The sequence below is a fragment of the Phaenicophaeus curvirostris genome, chromosome 10, assembly GCF_032191515.1.
Source record: "Phaenicophaeus curvirostris isolate KB17595 chromosome 10, BPBGC_Pcur_1.0, whole genome shotgun sequence".
Taxonomy (NCBI): domain Eukaryota; kingdom Metazoa; phylum Chordata; class Aves; order Cuculiformes; family Cuculidae; genus Phaenicophaeus; species Phaenicophaeus curvirostris.
In genome coordinates this window covers 1,170,666-1,197,692 of record NC_091401.1, presented here as the reverse complement: position 1 = coordinate 1,197,692, position 27,027 = coordinate 1,170,666, and the positions used below count along the sequence as shown (strand labels likewise).

At 44.8% G+C, this 27,027-nt stretch overlaps 1 protein-coding gene across 1 annotated transcript in view; it reads right to left on the bottom strand.

The window, feature by feature from the left end:
• PIK3CB (phosphatidylinositol-4,5-bisphosphate 3-kinase catalytic subunit beta) overlaps positions 1 to 27,027 on the bottom strand; it is an 85,499-nt gene that overhangs the window by 54,859 nt on the left and 3,613 nt on the right. The window contains exon 2 of the mRNA XM_069865401.1: positions 12,249 to 12,421. The gene's annotated coding sequence lies outside the window, so the exon portion shown is untranslated. The remainder of the gene's footprint in view (positions 1 to 12,248; positions 12,422 to 27,027) is intronic.

Below are 27,027 nucleotides of genomic sequence, written 5' to 3'. Positions count from 1 at the left end.
TCAGGGAATTTTGGTTGGGACTTGAGGGGTTATTTTGAGTTTGGTTTTGGTTTTTTTTTCCAGATAGAAAAAAATGTAACAACATCCAGCATAATTTCAGCACAACAGCTCATATAACATTGCATCCTCTGAGAATCCTAAATTTGCACTACTGCCACACTAGAAGCAGGGAAGTGCTTGGTTTAAAAGAAACAAACACAGCAAAATCAAACACAACCAAGAGACAACCCTCCTCACATGAAATCAACGGTTCAGATCTGGATTTAGATCCAAAATTCAGATTTGAATAGCATTCCTATGTTTTACGCTGGTTTTGAATGTATCACTTAGAATTACAGAACAACCGACAGATTAAGAACCCCCACACTGCTGTTTTCATCAATGCTCAGCAGAGGAATTTCATAGAATCACAGAATCGCTTGGTTGGAAAAGACTTTTGAGATCATTGAGTCCAACCACACCTGTCCAGACTCTGGAAACCACTTCAACAATATGGCATTTTTCAGCTTCCTTCATTAATAAAGAGGCTTTGGTGGATTAAAGAACTACCCACCTTCTGTACAAGCTTATTTCTGATGGAAGTAAAAGCTCTTTGTGGCATCAGGGAGAACTGCAGTGAGAAATGTACTTCTCCAATGGGAGAAGGAACCGAGCTGTGGTAGCACTAGAGCTGCACCTTGCTCCAAGTACCCTTTCCCGTGCATTGCTGCACGCAGCCCCCTCAGCTGCGGCAGCTCTGACCCAAGGGACAGCAGAACAACCCAGGGCATCAGCTTCCTCCACAAACAGATCTCTGACACAAGGGAACGACTCCTTACCCTTCATACTATAGATGCTATGGGAACGGAACTGCCCTAATCAGGTCAGGAATAATCCTATATTCAACATGATCACATTGCAAAGCAATTCCTGACACCAAGATGAACCAAGAAGAGCAAGACAGAAAGAATTAAATGCAATCCTCTTCACTTTGTGTGCAACATCCCTAAACCTGACATAGGCTGGAATGCAAATGATACGCCCTCTATCATTTCCAGAAGCAAGGTGTGCCAGGATTGAGAGAAGGCAGCAGATGCATTTGAGAAAGCGTGTGTCCTCGTATGATCACCAAGTTACGAGATAAAGGCACACATCAGTTCCTGGCAATGGGCACCAAAAAGCTCTCTCTTCCTCTGGCAGATGAGAAGGAGTTCCTCCTCGTTCCAGGGCAAACCGTTAGAGAAACTTTCTTCTAACAATCCCTTCACTATACCAGAACACCCGTCTGCCCCAGGGCATGGTGCTTCACCTCCAAATCGCACCACTGGCAGACAACGTATATCAACCTAGGCACGCAGCAGAGCACTAGAGCAGCAGCGCTCAGAGTGAAGAAAGTGGTTCTTAAAATAAGCCACAAACCCAGAAAATCAAAAGTGCGACTCTTGTAAATGAAACCAAAGACTTTTCAGTTTTCAACAATGAAGAACAATAATGAAAAATATTCTCATTGCCACACTTTGACAGCACAAGAGTGATTTAGCAAGGGGTGTCAGCCTTGAGGAAAGACGACAGATATTCACCTTAACTTCTTTCAAATGCTCTCCCACTATAATTCAGAAAGCAAGCCTCTCTATAATCATGCTGTACTTCTCACTAGGAAATCACATCACAGAACAACAGAACATTAAACAACACTTACACCATTTCATCTTCCACCACACCCCAAGAAATCTTTGTTCAGGTTACCTGTGTCAGCTACTCCTGAGCTGGAAGTTTCAGGAATGTTGCCATTCCTGAAGACTCGTCCTTAACTTGTTGGGTTCTAACCAACCACCCTGCTTTTTTTCCAAGGAAATTGCTATTGCACAGGTAGAAACCCTTTATTACCCCACAAACAGAGTTAAAAAAACCACAGTAAAAGTAACATGCTATTTTGCTGGCCACCAAGTCCCAATAAAATTAACAATGAAGCAGCAACTTCTGGCATCAAGAGTGTGGAAAACTGCCATAATAATTTGGATATATTAGGTCTGGCTCTTTGGAGCTTTGTCAGTAGAGAGCACACAGCCTGCATTCCTCATCTCACAGGCCAATAACACCAGAAGTTCAGGTCCAAGCAGGGATATGCCAGTATTTTAAAAACCTGCAAGCAGTGATGGGCAGACAAAAGGAGCCACCAAACACTGTAAGCCTCTAAACGCCGTAGCTAAACACGACGGAAGCAGACAAGTTATCAAAGTACAAATAAATCTGAAAATACAGTGACGTAATTTGTGTAATTCACATTAAAACGGAAGTAACTTGAGGACACTAAAATGGTTAGCAGCGGTGACAGATTAAGGCAAGTGTTGCTCTGCCTTCTCATAAAAATGCACCTAGAACTTAACTGGAACAGGAATATTAACTCAGCAAAACCAGCTATAAATAGAAGGGGGTTAATCATTCAAATTGTTATTCCTGTGAGAACAATACACTAAAGAATTAACATCTTAATGTGGTGCTTTAAAAATCCTTTAGCTGCTGTACTACAGTCTGTTTCCACCTACTTTTTATGAATAATTCCTCCTGCTTTCTTTAAATACAATAAAGGAGATTTTCTTTCAACAAAAGCGTTTTCACAGGCACTGGGCAGAGTGTGGCTGTGCATCAGCTGGGATGATTATGTGGCCACTGTAATGGATTTTTATAAATGAGGCTACTTAAAAATACACTTACCTCTTCTCCATACTAGCATAAAGCACATAAAACCTATTTGCTCTTCATTTCAACTATCATAGCTGCTCCGAAGGATTTTTCAATTAAGAGCTTGCATTTATCCTAAGGTAGCATGTCACACACATTAAGGTCCCTGACAGGTGACGTGATGTATATTCAAGGACATAAACACAAGAACACATAAACACAAGAGAAGTTTACCAAGCAAGGACACCACAGAAAGAAGAAAGAAGGTTCCCCTCCCTAATGCCAAGATGAAGACACACCATGTTAACCAAACTCCCGCAGGCTTCAGCAGCAGCCGTGTGACACACTTGGAAACCAAATTAATTACTACAAATCCCCAGCCAGTGCTTCACCCACAGTGGTTCTCACCCAAGAAACTCAACGCTGAAGCTTTCAAGTTAAACAAAAAGTGGAAATAGATCAGGACTTGTGTCATTTTGTGGTGAATAGCAAATCTAATATAAAGTACCCAGAGTATTTGCAGTAACAAGTTAGGAAAGCACCCCATGCATGCATTCAGTTCTGAAAGACACAGAGCTGCTGCAAACCTTGATGAAGCTACCTCAAATTCAGATGAGAGATGAGGAAGAGACTTGATTGTGGTTTTAACATGACTTCTAACCGTTTAAGTTGCATCTTGTTTTTACTGAAGAATTCAATTCCTACTCAATAACCTTTCATTTTTACACAGTACTTCTCTGCCCTTCTTAATCACCACAGCACTTCATACATCAGGATTTATTTACAGCACCCAAAGGAAGTGAAGAGTACTATAGTTATCAAAACAGACTGCTGTAAAACAATAAACAGTTTTTACGTACTCCTGTTAGCGGAACCTTGAGGCAGAATCACATTGAGAATTAAAAACTGGTATCCTAACACTTAAAACAACAATTCAGTAAAGAAAAATGCTTTTATTACTACCCAAGTGAAAAATAAAGTTAGAACATTCTGTTGAGGTTACTAAAATGTCCAGCATGGCTAGAGGGCACCCAATTCAAGAGTGAGTAAATATTTCTTAATAAAGAATATCACTTCCTTATATTATTATCGGTAGTTCTATACGTAAACAGTACTTCTGAAGCAGTGGGGAAGTAAAACTGGCCGAGGTTGAAGACTCTCTGTACTCCATACAGTTTAATACACATTTGACAGTGGTATCTCTCTATCTTTAAATAACACTTGAAATTTTGCAATAGTTGATAGACAGTTTGTAACCACAATAGATTTTTATTTAAAGAAAAGTCAGTTATGTAGGTGGATGCAGATTATTAGCACACTAGAAAGTTGGGGTTTTTTTTGATTTTTAATAAAACATAGAAGGACCTTTGTCAAAATCATTGTCTGTCTTACCTGGATATTAAAAACAAGCTGAACAATACCAGCCTGCAGAGAACAAATAATCAGTCCCTCCTCGTTCCTATTATCAACAACAGAAAATCTCTTTTTTTTGCTAGCAAGAATTTTGTGCCAAAAATTAATGTACCATTTGCTGCTGACAATCTGCCAGACTAACGATGCTTGTCTTCACTGAAGAGCATTCAGAAGGTGCTCCTAGTACTCACTTCCCAGCCGTCACTTATCACGGATCCCCAAAAACAGCCCTCCCACAAAAAGAAAAACCAGACGGCTCTTCTCTGCACACATAGAAACACGTCTTTACACTTAAAAAATTACTAGAGGTAAATAATTTATAGAGCAGATGCAGACAAGTGTTCTTCACCTCCTGATATTATAGCTTAATCCTAATGCCATGGTGCACGGAAGGCTCCTGTGGAACTGCCATTCTAAACCAGACATAATGGTTGGACTCAATGATCCGGTGGGTCTCATCCAACCTGGTTATTCTATGATTCTATAAGAAAACTCCAAGAACAAAATCACAGAGTCATTTAGGTTGGAAGTGACCCTTAAGATCATTGAGTCCAACTGTAAACACAACGCTGCCAACTCTACCACTAAACCACGTCCCTAAGCATCTCCACGTCTTGCAAATCACTCCAGGGAGGCTCCACGGCTTCCCTGGACAGCCTGTGCCAGTGCTTGGCAACACTTTCCCTGAAGGAATTTTTCCTAATGTCCAATCTAAACCTCCTGTGGCACAACCTGAGGCCATTTCTTCTCATCCTATTGCTTGTGACCTGGGAGAAGAGACCAACAGCCAACTCGCTGCAATCTCTTTTCAGGGAGCAGCAAGACTACATTGCAAATTTTGTTACCTCCTCGATTTGGACTCATTACTGGGTTTTTTGTTCCTGCAGATTTCCACAGATTAGTAAAAGGGCTCATATCCTACTGAGTCTCACTGATACGTGGCCATTTCCTCTGCCCATACAGACCAGACACACGTACAAGCTGTTCCACTGTCATCTGCAAACCAAGCACTAACCTTCTTTGCCCAGAGGGTCCCTGGTCGTGCCTCAATCCTCCTCAAACATCCCCCTGACATCCTCAGCAAGGCACACAGGTAAATACACAGCGAGGTCAGAGGTCAGAGGTCCTCCTTTGCATCAGCTGACACAAAAGGAAGACGCTCAGCGCTAAAAGCTAGAAATACAAATAACTCCAAGCCCACGGGATTTTCAAACCACCACACACAATGGAGCGCCCCAAAGGCCTTTCCTGCCTTGGCAACACCCAAAAAGGGTCTGAAGAGAGGCAAACCCAACATCCCAACCCCGGTTGGGATGCTGCCAGTAACCCTCAAGCACTGAAACACCCAGGTGCAAAACCAATCAGGAAGGGGATACAACGCCAATGTAATTTTTAAGTAACATTTTATGAGCTTCTTTCTACTATATCAGCTTTGTACTTAGCTTTTGAGTTTCTACTGACAACAGTGATGGTTTCTGCCTGGCTCTGGACTGTGCACAGGCGCGTTTGTGTCACACTGCAGGACCTGGGAGCAGCCTCTGGGGGAGTTATCTGTGTGATGCAAATGTAATCAGTTTTTGAAATCAGGCACGCCTTGTATTCTTCTGTTACTAACGTTCTGCACTCACGGACATCAAACGGTTAACTGAAAATTACAGCATATTTCAAAATACCACCTTTCTTTTCTAGAAAATAAAATGATGCAACAACAGCAAAATCTCTCAAGTACCTTATTTACAAAAGATTTAAAAGGTATTGTTGAACAGATAGCTACGATACCACAAGAACCTCAAGTACTACAGATGTTACCGGTTACTCTGTTTTCTAGAGACTTTCTACACTCTCCAAACCATCTACCTACTCTGGGTTTTTAAACTGCTTCTACTTCTCTGTAGCTGCACACAAGCTTAATTCTTCTGCATTAAATCTGTCACAAAACCACTCGACAGCCAGACCGTGAGCCTCTTACACTGTCAGGTCGATGGACAGAACGCCCGCTGTTGCACATTCCACACAAGAGCATTCATAACCGACTGACTATTCTTATGCTTATTTTTTAAACATTTCATTGCTTTGTTAAAGACACCTTCTGTGCTTTCAGACAAAAGGACTGCCAGAAGCACTGAAAGCCAGCAAATGTTTCACGACAATACTGTATCACACAACCAAAGACACACTCATACCCTTATTAATTCTTGTGAACTGACAACACAAACCACAAACCCTCCCATGACTTCCACTAAACTATTTATCTGCCTCCACTCTCCAAACAAGCTATTGCGCACATGCTGCCAGCTGATGCGAACTCAAACCTTACATCATCTGCCTCATCTCTGAAACCTCCCTCAAGTTTTGTTTCCAGTCCAGTGGCTATATGGTGCCTGGGGGCAAGGGGAGGACAGGAGCGACCCTGGACGAGAGCAAACAGTGCAAGCTCCTAAAGGACTCCACACCACTCAAAAATGTTCATCAGTTCCAAATTAACACACGAACAAAGGCCTCTGCTTTCTGCTCTGGATACAAGAAATCAAAGAACAAAAAGCTTCAGAAGAACATTGTGAAAAGAAGTTTAAGCCTTTGACAGGCCCTAGAAGTGAAATTCAAAAGACAGTAAAGAGAATAACACCGACTACTGCAGTGTCATAAAATGAAATCAAGAATCACAGGGCTGTCACCTCCTCCCCCTGTACAAGTAAACTCACACAAAGAGGAAAGATGCCATCACATACAGGCACAAAACCCAAATCTATATCACAGATTTTTTTCCATTCAGGGCACACATTGCCTATTCAACTACCATAGTTTCAGAGTGAGTGTCTTTGCATAGGTATTTTATGTGCAATATTCATAGTTTTCTGTGATGTCTTGGCAGTACCGGGTTTTCAGAGGCAGATCAACCCCACCAGGTCAATCTGCTCCAGCCCTGCCCTAAGGAACTCAAGTTCTTGCTTGTTCACACTTTCTGTTAAAAAAAAACAGGAAGAAGAAAAAAAAAAACCTGGCGATCATTTATTAACTTAACACGGGAAGTAAAACTGCTCAGCATTACAGCAACACATTGAGTTAAGTTACAGAAGCATAAGGCTACACACTCATGTCTCCAAGGGAGTTCTTTTGAGATCTTTTGATGCAAAATTCACATGGGCATTCCAAAAATCAGCATAGCTATTTCAAGTACTAGCAAGATATTCTGGAAACAGAAGAGCACCCTTTACAATTCAGTTTCATAGTGAAAATTTAATGCAACACTACTTAATAAAAATACACAAGTTCTGCAGTTTTAGAAGAAACAAAAGTAGGCTGAGTAGCAAAGTATATTTTGTATCAAGAGAAAACTTATAGCACTAGTAATTCTTACGCTCCTTTTAAAGTAAACACAATTATTCCTATATAGGTTGGTCTAGCTCCAAAGACACAAAATTACTCCTGAGTTCAACTAATTCACAATTTTAAATCATGAGCAAGTAAGGTGAGAAACTGAATAAATTCTCTCAGATGCCCCTCTTCCTCCTCCCATATTTTTAACCCACCTGAAAACGATCTGGGGCATTTTTACCCCCATGGTCAACAGCAACGCCAGGAAGCAGAAGTAGTAAAGACATTACCTGAGGACAGCCTGGGTCCTGTGTTTTAATCACGCCAGTGATTAACATTTGGCTACTTAACACTGTCAAAATCCAAACAAATAACCAGTGTGCACCACCCCACTCTCAATTATCAGTGGGAGACAGTATGATTGCTCCAATCCTGTCCCAAAGGAGGCTTTTTTTTTGACACATCAGTGTCACTTTTTGTCTCTTTTATCTCCTGAAGCCAGTATGTAAATTCAATTATTTTGGCAGCTACACATCCCCCAGTGTTTGCAGAGGAGAGCCTCACTGCCACTCTAATATATGTAAATATATTAGAGCCACATTCCTGAATTTATTTCCACCAGAGGCTGAGATATAAAGATTTACCCTGTCAATCCAACAGACCGTAACACACCCTTGCACATGAACTAACTGGCACTCCAGGCGTTACACAGACACAGGCAGATTTCACCCTGCAGAGCCCCCATTTGTGGGTTTGACAGATCCACCACTGCGTTACTTGCTCTTAACTCTGGACCGTATGAATATACTTTAACAATCCACCACAAAACCAACTGCTTACAAGTTACTGCTGTGATTTCTAAACATTAATTTTAAAAACCTATCACAATGCTAATGATTTTTTTGCCAACAGACCTGGTTATCAAAACAAAACACACCAAAACTTTCACATGGTGAGTGATAGCGCAGACTAAAAGCACTGCTGCAAAACAAATAGTTCAATGCATTCAGACACTAGTACTGAATTTTTTTAGCCATCTGTGATTCAAAGTGCTCATATTCTGAGGCTAATCAATTGAGATTTGAGATGCACTAGGTATCCCCCGGCTGTCAATACTCCAAGGGTATCAGTTTGACTATGAACACGTATCTCCTAAAAAAAAAAACAAACGAGCAAACACAGTCTTAAGCAATGCTTATTTCAGATAGTTCCCTCCTGCCCGCTCTCATAGGATGACCAGCTTCACAACTTCAGAGTCTGCTGCTGCCCGGCATGGCAAGCCAGAAAGCACCTCAAACCGAAACAGTCCCTGGACTTCGCATAAAATGTATCGTCACGTTCCCCCACCTATTTGTTTTCAGATAAGTCAGCTGGTGGCAGCTTGGAGGGAACACCAAGGGCCAAGTTTCCAGCTGTTATCTCCAGATCTTGGAAAAAGCACTAGAGCTGCTTCAGCTCCCTGCCTCTGGTCACTGAAATACAACACCAGCTTTCTAGCTTAAACAGCCACAACACTAGCTGCATTTCCACCCAGCTCCCAAATAATCCCAGTTCCTATTTTTCCTGCATCTCCTCATGTGGACCGCACTCTGACAGCTGGTATTTGTGTGGGACTCTGTTGTTAAATCTCACATTTGCGAAACAGAGAGTATTGCAGACAGATGCAAACTTAAAAACAAGTGTGGAGCATTTCACAAGCCTACTGACTCGCCACTCACTTCCAGGGAGGGGAAAGGAGAAGTGCAGCAGTGCAATCACGGAAAGGAGGCAGGGCACGCTCTCCCTTTACAACAGCCCAAGAACCACAGACAGGTTATTTGTTTTTAAGCCTTTCCTACTCCAGAATCTGGAGTTCTGCCAAAAGTCTATAGACAATTGGAGAACTAGCAAATTTATGACATCAGATATTCCAAGGAAGTGAAACCTGACTTAGCGGAAGTGATTTTTATTTAAGAAAAGGAGATATTTAAATAGGCACCAACAAAAATATTGTAAAACCATGTATGGAGGAAGTTCCTTTAAAAAAGATTTTTAAAAGCCATTAATTCCAGGCTGAAACCCCACCCAAACATGTTTCCTCATCAATCCACAACAAAACATTCTTGATATCACCGAAAACCCGACAGATTTTTAAAAAGGCTGGGGAAAAAAAAAAAAGTTACCCAAGAATTTTAATTGCATAAACCTTTTCTTTCCCTCACTCTTCCAAAAAGCACTGTTTGCTGGCTTCAAAATTCCAAAGCTTGGAAAACCATCATCAGTCTGAACTGAAGCTTAGCAGACAAAGTTTCCAAGTCACCCGGTGCTGGACTCCCTGGCCACCCTGATGCACTCCACCAGACTTCACAACTCTCTGACAATCATACGGATATTCAATAATTCCTTATACATAATTTCACTGAAAGCAAGCACGTTATGAAGTTTAATTTCTCCTTTGAATTAACCTTTGCAAACCCTTTCTGTGAAAAACTTCTTTCTGACATCTAGTCTGAACCTCCCCTGGCGGAGCTTGAGGCCATTCCCTCTCGTCCTGTCCCCTGACCCTTGGGAGAAGAGCCCAGCTCCCTCCTCTCCACAACCTCCTCTCAGGGAGTTGGAGAGAGCAATGAGGTCTCCCCTCAGCCTCCTCTTCTCCAGGCTAAACACCCCCAGCTCTCTCAGCCGTTCCTCATAAGGCCTGTTCTCCAGCCCCCTCACCAGCTTTGTTGCTCTTCTCTGGACTCGCTCCAGAGCCTCAACATCCTTCTTGTGGTGAGGGGCCCACAACTGAACACAGGATTCGAGGAGCGGTCTCCCCAGTGCCGAGTCCAGAGGGAGAAGAACCTCCCTGGCCCTGCTGGTCACGCCGTGTCTGATCCAAGCCAAGATGCCATTGGCCTTCTTGGCCACCTGGGCCCCTGCTGGCTCATGTTCAACCAACCCCCCCAGGTCCCTCTCCTCCAGGCAGTTTCCAGCCAGACTTCTCCTACTCTGGAGCTGCTCAGGGTGGCAGCAGCACTGCCTCGGGCAGCACGTAGCATTTCCTTTGGCTACAGCTGCCAACTCCGAACGAGCGCTCAACAGCGCATCTGGTGCCAAAGAAACATCTGTAAAAGGAGAAACTTGTGGCAAAGCCCGTGAGCGTTCCGGCTGCCGCGGGGCCCCCGCCCGGGGCCGCGAGCCGCACAAGCCGCGGAAGGTCTCCGTTTCTCTTTCGGCGCCCCCCCGGGACCCGCGGGGACTCACCCCGGAGCACGGGAGCGGGCTCCGCCCCTGCACCGCGGAAAGCCGCTCTGGAGCCGAGCCGGACGTGGGGAGCGCCGAGCGCCCCCGACGGCGCTTAGGGCGGCCGAGGGGGTCGGAGGGGAAGAACCACGGGTCGCCGGGCGCCGAGCGAGCGCGGCGGAGACGGCACCGAGACCCCGCGGGGCAGCGGGCCGGGGGCAGCGCCGCGCCCGGCACCCACCTGTCCGCGCGGCTCCCGCTCCGATCGCGGCGCCTCCCGCGCGGGGCGGGTCCGTCTCGCGCCACTGGCGGGGGCGCGCGGCCGCCCGGCCGCGCGCCCCCGCCAGTGGCGCGAGACGGACCCGCCCCGCGCGGGCCACGCCCCTCTGAGGCGACGCCCCCCCCCGACCCCTCCCGCGCCGGGCCGGGCTGCCCGGGGTCACCCAATGGCTACTGTAAATCTTCTCTCTTCCAATTGAAAGACATTCTCGCTTGTTCTATCACTCCATCCCACCTGTAAAAAGTCCTTCCCCAGCTTTCCTGGGGCCCCTTTCAGCACTGGAAGCTGCTCTAAGGCCTCCCTGCAGCCTTCTCTTCTCCAGGCTGAACAGCCCCAGCCCTGTCAGCCTGGCCTCGGATGAGAGGTGCTCCAGCCCTCGGGTCGAATTCACAGCTCTCCTCTGGGCCCGTTCCAACAGCTCCATCTCCTTCTTACGTTGAGGATTCCAGAACTAGACACAATATTCCAGGAGGGGTCTTACAAGAGAGGAAAAGAGGGGCAGAATCCACTCCCTCTCTACCTGGGAGAAGAAACCGACACCTGCCTCGCCACAACCTCCTCTCAGGCAGCTGTAGACAGCGATGACGTCTCCCCCCAGCCTCCTTTTCTCCAGGCTAAACAGCCCCAGGTCCCCCAGCCGCCTCTCACAAGGCTTGCTCTCCAACCCCTTTCCCTACTCCCTTCCCCTTCTCAAGGGAAGGGGTTCCCAAAGGACACCCTGCCCTTGTTCCAGCCATCACCGCCCTGCCGGTGACACCTGCCCCACGCTGGCACTGTGAGAACCCGGGTGCTGAGCTGCTGGGAGCAATCGCACCAAAGCCAGTGCCAGTCGGTGGGTTTCTAAGGCTAACAAGAGGCAATGAAACCAAACCAAGGTAGAACGTAACCAGTAATAAGGCAGTTTCTGCCCAGCCAGCCCAGTCCCCACCCACTGAAATCAGGGGCAACATTCCTGCTGCCTGGAATGGAAACAGGGAGAGGCACAGCACATCATCCTCGTCCACAATCACAAACAGGATGATCCTAGTATGCATATTTTAACATCCCTATGCTAATAATTGTGCTGTGTTATTAGTCTCGTCTATTTTTGTCTGTTCATTTTTCCAGTTATTCCAGTCTTGAAAATAGAAGGATGCATTTACTTCCTTGTCAACTTTACTCACCGATTCTCACAGTATTAAACTCATTAAACTTGGATCAGAAAACATCTAAGGGATATTTAGTTTTTTGTTTCAAACAAATAAACCACGGATTGACTGGAAATTTCTGGAAAATCATCTTCCAACTTATTTCAGCAAACAAACAGCGAGCGTGCAATGCAACATCCCAGCAAATCTCAGTGGAAGGGCAGAAGTTAATGGGAAGCCTTGCCTACCGTGTGCCGGTTACCTCCACGGCCCGTTTGTTGCGTCTATCAATTAACAGTTCCCCCTCCTGCTTTCAGCCAGTTCTTTTAGGGCCACTCAGTACTGCAGGCGTTGTTTCTGCACGTCATGCTGCTGCTTCATACCGCAGGAGTGTGGTAACTTCACTTGACTTCCCTTCTTCCTGGAAAAGAAATAAGTCAAAAGATTTCAAATGAAAGTTACCAGTTTTTCAGGTGAGCGCACCCATCACACAAAGCGGCATAATCTCTGTCATCATGTCCTGTGTAACGAACCTTAGCTCAGCGCACTGAGCCACATGTCTCTTTTGTTTACATTTACATTGCTACTGAAATATATTTCTGAAAAACAATGTACTGATGAAAGCCAGTAGTGCAAGAAGTCCCAGATGTGTGAATTTTCAAACCATTCAAATACTTGCAGTTTTGACATTAAGTATTCCAGATTGTCTCGGCCTAGATATTCCAATCTTGGCTCGTCAGTTGGCCTCACTGATGACAAATGGGTTTGTGCCTGGAAGGGCTAGATAATGGGTTTTTAGAAAAGAGCTGTTTACTCTAGATTTTGCACCATTAGACGGTTGTCCTATAGGATCCAGTGCAGTAAAGTGTAAGTCAACTACGATGGGAGTGATTTACTAGACTGAGCAGAGGCTACAATCTAGAAACTCCAAACCTGGTTACTGCAATGACATCTTTTCAACTGAATAATGATGCCTTGAAGTTTCTGTCATGCATACAGCCCAAAGTGCTCAAAAACTGTCTTGTAGAGACAACTCCTGCTATATTTCTGAAAAGACTTCAATGAAATCTGCTCACACAGCCTTTTTTGTGTGTGGTCATAATCCCCGATTTCAAATTTCCTTTCCATTTTGTGTTTTAATGCCTTCAAATACAACATTATTATTTGGCAGTGTGAGTCAGGAGATCTCAATCTGTAGTTATCCACATATTTCAGATTATAGTTCATCAACTTGTATGATATTCACATTCTTGTCACACATGGAGTTGCAATGGACAGTGTACACAACATCGATAAGGAACTTGTCTTGAAACCTCTTAAAGAAATGTTTTGATACTCTATGTGGCGGGGGGGGAAAAAACAACCCAGACTTTAAATATAATTTTAATTTTCAACTTCCTTTTCTCTAGATTCTCCTCCCACCCCCCTTCACAAAACAACAATTGTTCTATTATTCTCCCCCCAGGCTATTGTTACATGTGTTCTCAGGATAACAAAAGGGGTTTGTCTAAAAAGGCTGGATCTGAGTCATGTCTTTGCATGTGAAACAGCTGTACACCTAGGGCACATTCCCGGTCACTGGAAAATGTGTCTTTTTCAGCATTCTGGGTTTACACTATCTTAGCTCAATGCCCCCCAGCAATCAGAAGAAAGGAACTAACACACAAGTTGTCTGCATACCTGCAGACATCACAGCAAACCTGGACACCGGGAAAGAGAACGCAGGTGGAAGTGCCACAGGAAGGATGCTTGGCCTAAGGTAGAAAAAGCTGGTCTGAAAACAATTCAAGTTAGTAAATCCAAAAGACAATGATCCAGCTGAATATTGGGCAGGAGATGCTTAGAAACAGTTTATTACAAAACTGGTACTGTGATACAACGGCAACATCTACAAACCCAATCAGTGCCAGGTGGTTAATGCACAGGAATGTTCTGTGGTAAATACAAAACAACAGGAGAATCTCATCAGTATTTCTTTTACTTAAAAAAAACCCCCAAAGTTATATTCAAAACTGTGTGACCGATGGTAGAGAGAATAACGGTCACTCTGTCAGTGCGCTGCCTACTGTCATCCAAATAAAAGGCTTTAGAACATCTTGCATGTGAAAAGTAACGTGACAGAGTCCTCAGGAGTCACTAAAGAAAAGCCAGTTGGAGTGGTAACATTCCAAAAAAGCTTTCTGGAACTAACAGAACTTTCAGCCCCCATTGCAAGTCCTTCCTTCATTCATACTGGAAAAACTGTTCCCTGTTGCCTAAGGTAGTGGGTTGGTACCACTTAGGGGACAGAATCCAGCGCTGGTCACTGAAATGTAAGAGCTGTTAATAAGCAAGTGAATAATTTTGGTAGGACAGTTTTAAGCCTTGTGTTTAGAAAAAGGAAATCACAAGAACCAGGTTTAACTGCTGAAGTCCATATTTAATCTCCTAAAAAGGACATGTTAAGAGGAATTTTGCATGTTAGGAGTAGTTCACTAATTGTACACATTACATGTACCAGGTTAAAGCACTACAACACAACTAGATGACAGGGTAGAGAAGGAATGGTGTGTGCATAGCACAACCCTGGAACAGCCTCCACTGATAGCTAAAAGCTGGCCTGCAGGACTGGCCCTTCCCCAGCCCTGCAGATGTTAGCCCAGCCTGCAACCCAGCTGGCCAGGGCTGTTCCTCGCAGGGAGCACCTGCAGAGTGCCAGGGGCACAGTGAGAACGAGCGGGACTCGAGAGCTCAATGTTGTAAGCGTTACATTCCCTCAGAGGTGTTCTGTGCAGTATGTTGGTCTCTTCCTGCGCTCGCACCAGTGTGTGTGTCTATAATAAGCTGCTCTTTGTTTCTCGCACTGACTCGGGTGAAGGGGGAGGCAGCAGCAAATAATGGACTGAGTGACATTCGGTACCAGACTACAAATGCAGATGTCAGACAAAACGGATGCTGAATCTGGCTAATGAAGCTACAGCCCGCAGCAAGAACAAACAGCTTTTAGCAGTGCTTTGCTAAACCAAGCTATTTAATATGTGCAAAATTCAGTGGAAAAGTTCTGTGAGAACTTTGAGCTGGTGTAGAGGAGCCAGAGAGGCAAACCACTGCTATCTACAGCAGCACCTCCAACAGCCAGCAGCACGGATAGCCAAGCGTTCAGCAGCCTGGCACTTCACGCTTCTGTTCTCCCCACTGAATTTAACCCTAACTTAAATGACGTAAAACCACTTGAAACTGAGGGCCAATTCCTTGACCTCCCTGACCTCCTCCGGCCGCTGTAACGCACCAGAAGTACCAGCACGTCGGCTGACTCTCCGTCAGCGCAGGCAGAGCTCTGCGGTCAGTGAGGGGGCTCAGCTCCTTCCCCTTTTCCCTGCTCAGGCGAGCAGTGTCAGCTGGCAGGCACCAGCAGGTCCAAGCTGTTGAGAGGCCTTAACCCACCAAAGGTCTCCTCTGGAGCACCAGCTTGGCTTGTGAGCCCACAGAGCACAACTGCTTCTCGCAGTGCACCGGGGAATGGGAGAGCCCCTCTGTATGGAGGCTGCGGGTGCACCAGCAAGAGCTGGGAGCAGAAGCCTCCTACCCTACCCTGTGAATCCACACCAAGAAGGCACATCATCAGATTGCTTCCAAATCAGAGTCTCCATGACTAGGAGCTCTTAAGCAAATACTTTTAATTGCTGCCATTCTTGATCAATTTATGCCAGTTCTGTTGTAATAAAGCAGCAATTTTTTATACCGCTTCTCTGTAGAGAAAATGGTTGAAAGTACTTTGTTATCACCGATTCTGTACTATTGCAAATGTCCATGTGGTTGCTCATTTTTTGCAGGCGTTCAGGGTAAGCAGAAGTTTCTGGGTATGGCCACACTTCACAAGACAGCTTGTCATGAGGTATGCGGATCACAGCGGGTATTACAGCAGCCAGCAAAGCACAACAGAACCACTCAGAGTTAGGAAGAGCGAGGCCTTTACAAACATCAACAGCATCCTGAAGCAGCCATCTGACTTTGTTGCTATGTTCATCCTTTATGTATCTCTACGTTGTTTCTCATTTTTCCAGTGCCCTAACACAGAGTTTGCAAAAATAGTTCCATTCATCTATACAAAACAACTTCTTCCATCAAAAGCATCTTGAATAGCTAGTGCCTATTAGAATCTTTCCACATGCAACTTCACACAGCACACAGGCAAGTAAGTCTCCCACCAGCTGTTGTCTCCTCTGCTCACTTCATGGGCCTGACCTCATGCCCAATATTAACACATTTTTGTAATAAAAAGCAGCACGGGATTGTTAGAATTGCCACTTCTTAGATGAGACACTGAGTTCCCTTGTGTTACTTCTGCTGACTTTTCTAATCAAATATAAAGATCCCATGACACATTTTGACAAAAAGTAGGGCACAGCTGGCTTATTTATTCTTTTACTAAAAATAGGCTTCAATGTCCAGCACGTTGTAATGTGTTAGACAGCACTTCAAGTGTAACAGCCGCTGTACCTGCCTCCATGCAGCTATATTACCAGCTCATCTCTGCAATGTGCTAATTATGAAAATCAAACATCAGGGCTTCCAAATTACCTTAGCAGTTCCATTTTGCTAAAATGCTAGCAGGATGCTACAATTCAACTAAAATGCTAGGATTCAACTGTCCAGCAATTGAAAAAGCAATAAAATAGCTTTTCTTCCTTACTGGAAGAGTTTCTGACTCCAAGCACTGCACAGCATATTTTACATCTCTTGGGTTAATGGCATATTACTATTCCCAGCCAGAGGCAAAGACTAGGAAAAGATTCATTACGGGAAATGGCACACAAATAGTTTAAAGAACTTGTATTTCTTCCACCTTCTCTGCATATTTATGTTCTAGCTGGCCTTTTTGTTAAGGCTACTCTGATAACAGAACAAATGTAAAACCTGTGAAAATTAATAATGATCACGAATACTACTGAGTCTGTCCCACTTTTTAATGGCTCTGGAAGTGAAATACACTATCTTATTTCTGAATTTGGCCTTGCAGAAGACTTTCAACTGATGTTTTGTCAAGTTTGCTCAGAGAAAGAAGCCCAGTGTCCATTCACAATTATTTAAGTCAGGGTTAGCAAGGCTTGATTTTGTGTAGAGCTGCCATAAGAGAGAAAACAAGGAGCCTTTAGCCCCTAAATGGCACTGATGTAGTTACCCGATGAGCCCAAGATGTTTACTTACCTGCAGTGCACAGTGATCATTACTGCTGAATTTGGGCATGTGCCATTTGCAAATCATGACAGACTTGCTCAAACCCAAATCTTTCTTTATCTCACACAAATTGTGTGCCACGTGTGAACCAAAGAAAGAGATAAAAGCACCTATGTTATACTACTGCCACCATAAAACACTGCTACTGTGTTACTATTTCCCTAGCCCACGGAAACCCACGATCGCTGGAATCCCATTGATGTCACACACCACTAGAAAGCCAGTACATGTGGACCTATCTATACAGACACCTCAGGGCAAGCTGCAAAAGCTGAATTTTAAAAATCAATAAGCAGAAGAAAAACAGCAAATAGGACATGCAACATCATTCCTCGAAATATCAATTCTTAATCACAAACGGACTGTTCTATTCTTTTGAATCCCTACTTAAAATTTCAGATTTGAACTTCTTCCCTTTGGTGAATGCAGTTTAACGCTGCTTATGAGCTTCTAATTTTAAAACGACTAACAAAAATATAAAAGGCATTTATAGATGTCTCACCTCTTATTAAGGATGTCTCGAGTGTCTAGAAACCTCTCTAATATTAATTTATGAGCATCTGATCATATCAATGTTTCTTCTGCGCTAAGATCAGTGCAAACAGAGTCATGAAGACACAGTGAGCTCAGTGAGAACCAGGAATATTCACTGCTCTGCTGGAAACAGAAACACTTTCTTCTCGCTCTTCTGATTTAACTTCCCATGATCAGAAGCCATGAGTCCTACCCTCATTAAAACCAACCCTCAGACACCTCTCAGAACAGCGCAACACGAGGCGTTCACACGGCCACTGCACAAGCAATGCAGGAGAGATTGTGGGGACGCTCCTGAGGGGCCAGCACATCATTTGCAGCAATACTCTGCACAGCCTATTGTTGCTAGACAGTCCAGTCATCCTGAATCAGGAAGACTCATGTTATTTCTAGGAATTACATTTTATACGGTTTCTTTGAGATACTTATGTATCATCTTCATTTTTAGCCCTCAGTTGTGAACTAAATCTGGCTGGGCGCCACCAATAACAACAGCAAGATTGTTGCGGCATGAGAGGAAAAGTACATTATTATTATGACTTCCCAAACTAACAAATTAAACCCGCTTAAATATTTTGGAAACTCCAGGCTTTGTGCTTAATCTCTTTTTACAACAACGCTTCCAGGTATTGATTAACCAAACCAAACTAGGTGTGTGTTTTACCCGCTCTGCCAGGCAATCTATCACAACAAGGCTGAAAGCTTCATTCGTGTGACTCATCGCCTTTAGATCCAACAACCATACAAACACTGCCAAGTCTCTATCACAGCCCTGTCAGCGAAACAAATCATTCAGCAGGTGAATCACGAAATTATTGTCTGTGTAGACACTAAGTAAACACAGAGGGAAGCAGAGAGATGCCTGCTTAACTTCACGCTTCCGTGTCTGTTCTTCATTCCCATCTCCCTCGCTGTATCACTGTGATGTTGCTGATCTGAGCAGACAAACTCCTCTTGCCTTTTTGTCAACACGCAGCCCATCTGGCTGCAGTTCAGGCACATCAGGGAAAGTGAAGCACAGGATCAAGTGCTTTGCTCCCAGAGAGCACTCGCTGCGCACGCCTCTGAGGCGGAAAGTGGGGTTTCATTCCCACCGAAACGTACAACCGTTTAAACGGCTCCACCATCCAGTGTGGAGAGCTCCTGCTCGGAGGGCTCTCAGGGGGCTCTACAGAAGACAGACCAACAGGATATTCCTGCTCGGAGAAGGGCAGGCCATCTGGACAAGGTTAGATCACCTCTGCAAGAGACGCATTCCAGCAGTTCATAAAAATGTGGCCAAAGAGCATTTTTTTTTCATTCCTGGAATGTACCTCATTGCCAAAGAAGGTAGCTGTGCTCAGGAAAATATTCCACAGGGAGCAAACAAATTCCTCCGCACAGCCATTCCTCCCTGCTCCACCCCAGTTGACATTACCCTAGTTGAATAATGCATGTCAAGGTATTAAGTAACATGTAAACATTTCCAGTAAGCGTTCCTGCTGCAAGCCTTGGCTCCACTGCTACTGCTTCCCGCAGTGAGAGAGCAAAAACAACGTCCCCAGCACTTCTGCACCTAAAGCTGAAATGAATGAAACGGCTCCTACTAGTCACTGACTGGAATATTCCTCCTCTCCCACCTCCCAGTGTAGGTCTTTAACCCTTTGAAAGCATCCCGAAGCAAGCCATCCCCACTCACAGCCGGGCCGCCCTGACAATCTCCCCGGCTTGCAGCAGGGGAACCTGATGTCCCAACAATACCATAGTTCTGGTCACACATTTAAGGACAAATGACAAATTCCAACTGGAAACAGGCTGGGATTTTCTCACACCACTAAGAATGTTCGATATGAATCCCTGGTTTCCTATTGCGAACCGTTCAACAACATCCACCCCACTCCCCAGTTCTGGTATTATGGATTTCCACATATTTTATCGCAAGGGTGTGAAAGCACAGTGTTGGGAAGCAACAGTCTTTTACAATATGGTAGAGGAAACCCCCTCGGAATTCAGTATCGCCTTAGGCATGCACACCGTCTGCACAGCATATGCCAGTAATTCCTTTTCCCTTACTGTCTGTGACACTCCACAACACAGGGAAATGCAGTTCGGAGCCAAATATCCAAAATGGGACATGCTTAAAAGCTAAAGCATCACTGGGATGAAGATGGGCTCTCAAATCACCTCCAGGAGACTGAGAACTGTTAGTCCCAATGCAGAACTAACCAAGGAAATTTCTGGGAGTTTCCACTGGAATTTGTACTTTCCCAAATGATTTTCTGAAGGAGAGACTGACCTAGCATCAAGTATCTGAGGAACTCCCAGGAAACAACACCTAATTCCACTCTGTAAAGTGCTTGGGCAGAAACTTTGGATAGAGCTGTTAAGTCGGAAGGTAAAGTCACACGTGTTCTCTAACTTTTTCCAAGTATAAATTATTGATATCTGTTCACTGCACAGGGCTGAGAGTTACGGGTGAGTTGGACTGTTCTCCTTTGCCCGAGTGAATCATTCTCCTGGCAATCAAACTTGCAGCCCTGCTGGGGAATACAACATCAGCAGGGTTACATGTTACTGAGAACTGAGGGTCTTGCTGATCCTTAAAAAAAAAAAAAAAATCTTTCTCAAAACACAAAGGTGCTCAAAAAGGACAAAGCTCAACTGATCTTCCAAGCTGAAAGCATGGCAAATTAACTCTATGTTTTACTGTGGGTTTGAAAGGGGTTCATAAGCTATGCACACAGAGTCTTCTAGCACAACAAGACAGAGAAACATCCAAAGAATGGGAGAGTAATAACCTGTTCTGATGTTTACGGTTACTTTGGCTCCAATGCTACTTTTTGGAAGATTGTCTTAAAGTGACATTAGTTTCCCTGGGCTTCATTATTGAGTTGCAACAAGAGTGCTCCTAGAGACAAACCGCGACCGGTAAGAAACGTCCTCCTGTTTGGGCAATATATGGAAAGCAGAAATACCAGAGGACAACCTCCTCCAAGACCTTTCTCTTCTCCTGCTCACAGAAGCAGCCCTTTTTGCCTGATCTCCCACATGTGGATGAGACATAACGGGTTAGTGGTTCTGAATATCGCTGCTCCCAGCCCCAAGGCCACGAGCCTTAGCAGGCTTCCCGTCCCCAGATGATAACTGCAGCACCCGAACCCATGACAGTTCGAAGAAATTAAAGCATAAGGAAACAGGCGTTATGGCCACCATGGCAAAACCAGAGCACAGCATCACGAAAACTACTGCGCCCCTAACTGATGTGAGTCTGGGTTTATATCTGGGCTGACTGGGACAGGTGCAAAGCAAACACCATGCGAGAATGAGCCCGTCCTGCTCAGAACGTTGTTCCCAGCAGCACAGCAATGAGTTAATGATTGCATTACAGCCGTCATGGGAATGCCAGCGCTCGGTAAGGGCTATGCTGAAGAAAGGGTTTTGAACGCTACTTCCCTGCTGCTTTTAGTTTCCTCCCAGAGGAGGAACTATTGGAAAGACCAAACCATCTGCAGACACCTGTGGAGAAAGCTCTGGTGAGCCACTGCTGCTTTCCCAAGGAAGAGTAACTCACTGCACACTTAGTTCTTCTTTATGCTGGGAAATAACCCTCTCTGGTGAAAGACTAATAAAATACTGATTTCCAGACTTCTAAGAACGGTACTGCCATGGCTAAGTGGACTTTCAGAAAGACCATATTCAACTGAAAAGCTGAGTTTTTTTATAAAATACTCATGAGTACCTCACGCTTAAAGAAACATGGTACCTCATGGGTACCAAGGGCAACAAAAGGCTCAAGTGTGAAGTCCCTACACAGCAGGAACGTGATGACAGCAAAAGAAATGCATTTTTACTCTCATTTTCCCCTCTACCCACCAACCAAGAAGCGTGTCCCCCAGCTACTGCCTGGAGCTGCCTCCACAGGGCCCTGGGAACAGGCAGGGACAGCACGTGGGGTACAGCAGGGCGTGGGACTGCTGGCAGAGAGACTTTCCCAAGGAGGGTTATCACCATGCACACTGCACACATACTCAGGCACATCATCCACACCCCTCTGCAACTCCACTGCAGTTTGCTATCTTTCAATACGGTACCTGCCAGGGATGCCAGACCTCAGCCTGACATCCACCACAATCTTATTGTTATAAAGCAATGTCTGGCAGGAGTATAGCCGCAGCACAGCCTCCTAGCCCTCCTTACACAAGTCCTAAGTACCACGTCCCACCAAGGAGCTGGAAGCAGATTCATCACCTGGCAGACAATGATGGCTACGGAAGACCAAGTCTGGCCAGTAGCAAGAACCTGTACATATTTGGCACATGGAAACGCTTATAAACCCACAGATGTGTATCCTTACTGCTGTAGGCTCAGAGCTCTGAGCAGAGGATTTGGCAGGACTGTCGCAGTGACCTGTATCGTAAACTAGAGAGTGGCTAAAGTAAAGCCGTGATGTAACGCGATTCGACAAGAGCAGGCTGCCCTTAACCAACTGACGCAAACCCAACAGCATTTCTAACGCCACCATACAACTGGTACAAACACAGAATCATTCAAACTAAAACTTCAAACACACCTCACCGTTAAGCGATATGTAAAACTTCTTTTGCCAAGTACAGCTTCCAGTTAGGGTCCACCAGGCATAGTGAGGACTAGAGAGGGAGCTCATGATGCAAGAAGCGTCAGGTGTCAGCTCTGGTGCCCCTTAGAAATGCCGGTTTTGTCACGGAGCACCATTAGCAACAATTGGACCCAGTACCTAGAACGGCCCTAATACAGAAAAAGAGATCTCCACACTGTAGCAAGAAATAAGTCTGTATGTGTGAAATACTGACTGTTAACTTAACAAACCCATGCTGTGCAAATTTCCTCAAGCAGCAAACCCGAAAGAACATCTTAAAACACTATAATTTAACATTTGTGCTTTACTCTAGTAGTTTAACTTGAAAGTGTATACTTAACCTTTAAATCTTGACTAATGCTAAATATTCCTTTGAGAAAAGGTCTTGAGTACAGTATTAGAGATGTGTGCCTTATCTATTCTAATCTTAGTCACATCTCAGACTGCCGTTTTCCACAGATATATGTTAGAAAGAAATACACATCCGTACGGAACATGAGGTCCTGTTACACGAAGTCAAGTTTTCTATCAAAGAACATGACATTACACTTTGTGACTTAATCATTTTACGCAGACCAAAGAACTGATGATGCTCAGCTAAATTATAATTTACCATAAACACACATTGAGAAACTGAGCATGATTTTCTTTTGTTGTTTCCTCTTCTTCCCCCAAGACCACAGCTGGGGGAACAGTTCTTCAGTGGCTTGGCCATATGAACCCCATTAAAAACCTGATTATTTCAAGTTGTTAAAGATCAGGTGATAACTTCCCTCAAAAGACAAAAAAAAATGAATAGGCTTTAATTAGTATCTGATAAAGAAGTGGGGCTGCTGCACTGTGTAAACCCTGAATTAGAATAATAATGCAGGGAGACTCAACAAAAGACGCTTTGTGTTTCTCCTTGGCCAGCAATATCTCCTCGGCAGCCTGCCCCTTCCAGCACTGCCGCATGCAGAACGTAGTCCCAGCACAATTCCACACCCTGGGCGACACTTCTGCAGCGCAGCTTGGAAGGACAAACCTCTGTCCTATGCTATACATCCTGCCTGAAACAAAGCATTTTGAAATAAGCCCTTCTGAGCAAACTCTGCGTCAATCACAGTCTGAGAAAGAGCTCTTAATGTAACATCCGAGCACGTGTTCGGCGAGCACATGCGGGTCTTGCCGCACCCCAGGGGCACATGTGGCGTTGCCTGCAGACTATCGGAAAGCTCAGCTATTGGAACACGGCTCCTCCGGGCCCCTACACTGAAAACGCGTTCTCTTCTCTGCCTGCGTTTTGTGCTGATGGGAACAAACACATCAGGATTAGATTCAGGGCTAAAGTCAGAAGACTACAAATAAATACCTGTACAGTGAGTCTATTGCCCGCGCTGTGTTACTGCAGTTGCTCCATTCGAGTTCTTTGACAGACACTGAGATACTGCTTGCCTGAATTCACAATCTCCCTTTTTAATGCACAGAGAAACAGAGTGTGTTTGGTGCTCTGGGTCTGCAGTGCTGGATTCTGCATGCCCACACACATCACCTGACACACGTGAGCAGCCCTGCTGAGTTCAGCCGTCTTTCCAAACCAGCCTGTGCCCGGCCCACGTCAGGTTCCGTACATTTTACCCTGTTCCACTCCCATCTGTTTATAGTATTTTCCATATAGCTGACCGTGATTTTCCAAGGTTTCAAATTCACCTTTTTCCTTTCAGTTTTTCCTATCTGATGCACACTGCAATGATATTAAGGGGAAATTTATTAAAGAACTAGCTTAACTCCGCTGTCTGGCTGACTGTGACCTTTTCAAAGGTATTTGGCAGAGCCCTGCCATTTGTCAAGTTATTTTTCCAATTTTTGTCAGTGTGGGTTTTCAAATTGGTGTAAAATTCTTTTTGTTACATCAGATCAAAAAAATGCTGTCTAGCTGAGCTGACATCTTTTAGTCTAGCTCCTTAAAACGGCATGAGGCAAACCAAGTGCACAGTGGAAAAAACACACAAAAGTCTGGTTTGTGGCCAAAATTCCACCTAGACATATAGCGGGAGGGGGAGAAAAGTTATATGACTTGAACAGTATTTCCCAAGTGTTTGATAAGAATTACTTTCTTTCAATGCTAAATCTGGGTTTGATGAGACCTGTTGAAAACACAATGAGACAAGATCTCATTCTGCAGCCCTGCCATCTCCAGCAAGCGATGTGTCCACAGCACAAGCAGGCCAAGCCGCTTGTTTGTTACAGCTTGTATTAATCACTGCTTGGAGTGTTGGTTCTGGATGCTAGGGTGGAATCAGGAGAACCGTTCAAATATGTTCTTATAGCGGCTGTTAAATCGTAACTATTTTAGAAGATTGAGTATGGCAGGTCAGAGAGAGGAACAAAGAGTTTTATTCATGGAAAACCTTACTAGCCTTCAAAGCAAGTCATATGAGAGATATATGAATACAGATATTTTTACAGCTTGTGTCTGAATTAGAAACAAGATTAAAAACCTCAGTGTCCCTTATGAACTCCTTCCCTTCTCTCTACATTCTCCAGTTCATTTTGGATGGCAGACTGCCCCCTTTATTTTTGTTTCTCCTGTCCCTCATCTCCCCACTCTTCCCATCCCACTGCACGGTGCCTTCACGTTCACTTCTACCCATGCAGCAGATTCAGAGACGTGACGCACCAAATGCTGGCATCTTGTAAATCTGAAAGTTCCCAGCTATGAGAACACCTTCCCATCTTGCCTCCCCCAAACAAGCCATGAATAAAAAACACGCGAGGAAAAGAAAACCAAAAACAATACAAAGAGCAAAACCTAAGACTGCTTTAAATGATGGTGTTACCAGTCCTGTGCGTCCCCAGTTTAAGGCAAGGTGACCCCACCACACTGGCAGAAGCCACTAGCGGATGCAGCTTAAACTGTCTAGGATTATTTTTAATATTTTACTTCTAGGAAGTTCCCAGAAACCGTAACTACACAATTGTGCCAGAAATCCTGAGGGGATAGGGCCGCCTTCTCAGGGCACATCTGAACTCGTCAGCTTTGCTGCAGGCCCTGGCTCAGTTATTTTACTGTAACCGCCTCAAAATAACTGCAGCAACAGGAGATTTGATAGTGGGACTTAGATTTCTTGTATTTTAGGTGTGAAGAAAACACGACTGTCCCACGTGCTTCTGTTCTGGCAGTGTGGTTTCACAGTCCTGCAGAGCTTCAGAGAGAGAAGGTCTGTCTGGTCTGCAGCCCAAGTGCTGGTGTCCACGGCAGCTCTGCCACGACTGCTGCCCGAGCAGCTGAGCAAAGGCAGGCAGAGCAGAACCGTGCGGAAAGAGTCGTCTTTTGGTTCACGACACGCTTCAGAAAACAAGCCCAGCATGTGTCCCCGCTCCTTCACTTTGTGGGGGTCTCATCAGTCTGCTAGGTCCTGTTTTGGACCAGAAGGCTTTGGTGCTGCCTTTGTAATACATCATGTCCTCAACCTGCTATGAAAGGTGGACGGTCTTATGGGAACGCAGTCACTGCCGACTCCTCCAGCTCCCTCAGACATCGTACCGCGGGGCTAACTGTACTGCGGACCTCGTGGTGCATCTCCAGGGGACAAGGACAAGCGGCACGTGTGCACCCAATCACATCCAACGACATCCCAACAAAATGAGTGAGAAGCCAGAATCTAGTTCTCCTAAGCAAGCTCTGTTCAAATATGCTTCATAACAAGGTAAGAAATATCCCAATTCAGTGCCATAGACGTGAATGGGAAAAACCATCAGAGGCAAAATTCCCTCAGAGAAAGGCCACTTCCTCCCGCTCTGACTCTTGGAATCAGACCAGGACAAGTAACTGGGCGAGGCAGAAGTGTTAGCACTTCAATCATCTGGACTGGGTGGGGGAGAAAAGGAAAAGAAAGAAAAGGAGCGAAACCTCTTTCCACAGGAATACCTCGGGCCATCCAAACCGGGTGGCTGTGTCAGAAACCACTTTTGTGTCCTTCCTGAATTAAAGCTTTGAAGTCAACCATGGCAGCTGTTTTCTGAGAGGCAGTAAAATACAGCTAACGACTTTTGACTTGGAAAGAAGAGATAATGAGAGGAGAGGCAAAGTTCTAGCTGGATAAAAAATACTCTGGCTACAAGACAATGACCTCTAAAAGAGACAAAGGAAGCCACCGCAGCTACTTGGATTCACTTCCATGGGACAGAACAGAACTGACATCAGACAGTTTGGTGTCTCTAAACAGTACCAACTGCTTTATTGGTAGGCGTGGACAACTTTACAGCCTCAGAAGATTGCAATCTCCCTTGCCATACAGGAAAGGAAAATCGTTTCTTTTAGAGGAACTCAAAGTTACTCAACTCTAATTAATCTTCTAAAACAGGAAATCCCTGCCAGCACAGGTGGAACCATGATCTCTGGCTGCGCAGCTGGGGAACATGAAAAATGAGATTTCCGAGTTCCCATCTCGCTCGTCAAAACCAGAGAACAGATACTGTAAGTAAAACACACAGCTGAAAAACCTGAAGAAAGGCAAGCAAGTAAAACAACTGACAGCAGGACTATCAAAATCCCTCCGGTCACTCATGTGAAGGTTCATGGCGATGTTAACAAAGGTCTGAGCCCTTCTGAGGAAGCTACCATCACTTTGAGAACTTAGCGATAAGGTAAAGGAAATTCATCTGATTTTGTATTTTAGGAAATAGTGTTGAGAGGACAC